Below are 1,267 nucleotides of genomic sequence, written 5' to 3' on the forward strand. Positions count from 1 at the left end.
GCTCAACATCACTAATCATCAGAGAAATGCAAATAAAAACCACAATGAGATATCACCTCACCCTAGTCAGAATGGCTATCATCAACAAGACAAATAGTAACAAGTGTTGGAGAGGCTGTGGAGAAAAAGGAACCCTCATACACTGTTGGTGGGAATGCAGACTGGTGCAGCAGTTACGGAAGGCAGTGTGGAGGTTACTCAAAAAATTATGAATAGAATTACCATATGACCCAGCAATCCCTCTCCTGGGTATCTACCCAAAAAATCTGAAAACAGGAGAAGTCCGGTGGAGTGCATCTGCGCAGTGCGTAATCTTTAAAAACTACAACATAAAAATGGCTTCCCAAGAGCTCTGGTCATCCTGGCTAAAGGAGCAGAGGAGATGGAGACCGTCGTCCCTGTAGATGTCATGAGATGAGCTGGAATTAAGGTCACCGTCACGGGTTGGCTGGAAAAGACCCCGTACAATGTATCCGAGATGTTGTCATTTGTCCTGATGCCAGTCTGGAAGATGCACAAAAAGAGGGACCTTATGACGTGGTGGTTTTGCCAGGAGGTAATTTGGGTGCACAGAATTTATCTGAGTCTGCTGCTGTCAAAGAGATACTGAAGGAACAAGAGAAGAGGAAGGGCCTCATAGTAGCTATTGGTGCAGGTCCTATGGCTCTGTTGGCTCATGAAATAGGTTTTGGAAGCAAAGTTACTACACCCACCTGCGAAAGAAAATGGTGAATGGAAGTCATTACAGCTACTCGGAGAATCGCGTGGAACGGGACGGCCTGATCCTCATGCCGGGGCCAGGGATCATCTTCGAATTTGCTCTCGCCATTGTCATGGCACTGAGCGGCAAGGAGATGGCCGAGCAGGTGAAGGCCCTGCTGGTCTTTAGAGACTAGAGCACAAGTACCCGCAGTGGGTCACAAATAGGCCACTTGTCACCACTTTCACTGAGTTCACTTTAAACAGAAGTGGGTGGTTACTCTGTGGAGCCCCGTCAAGTGGTGCCTACAGATTCCTCACCCTACAGTTGTGTCCCCACATTTCTGAACCTTGATTGCAGAATAAACAACACTTAGCAAACAAATAAACAAAAAAAATCTGAAAACATTTATACATAAAGACACATGTGCTCCAATATTCATTGCAGCTTTATTTGCGGTGGCCAAGACATGGAAACAACCAAAATGTCCTTCGATAGATGAATGGATAAAGAAGTTGTGGTATATATACACAATGGAATACTATTCGGCGGTAAGAAAAGATGATA

At 45.2% G+C, this 1,267-nt stretch overlaps 1 pseudogene; it reads left to right on the forward strand.

Annotated features, from left to right (window-relative positions):
- Positions 1-352: 352 nt before the first annotated feature.
- LOC109438892 (Parkinson disease protein 7 homolog pseudogene) lies at positions 353-896 on the forward strand (annotated as a pseudogene).
- Positions 897-1,267: the final 371 nt, after the last annotated feature.

The sequence above is a fragment of the Rhinolophus sinicus genome, chromosome 2, assembly GCF_057876585.1.
Source record: "Rhinolophus sinicus isolate RSI-liver-muscle chromosome 2, RSI-T2T, whole genome shotgun sequence".
Classification (NCBI taxonomy): domain Eukaryota; kingdom Metazoa; phylum Chordata; class Mammalia; order Chiroptera; family Rhinolophidae; genus Rhinolophus; species Rhinolophus sinicus.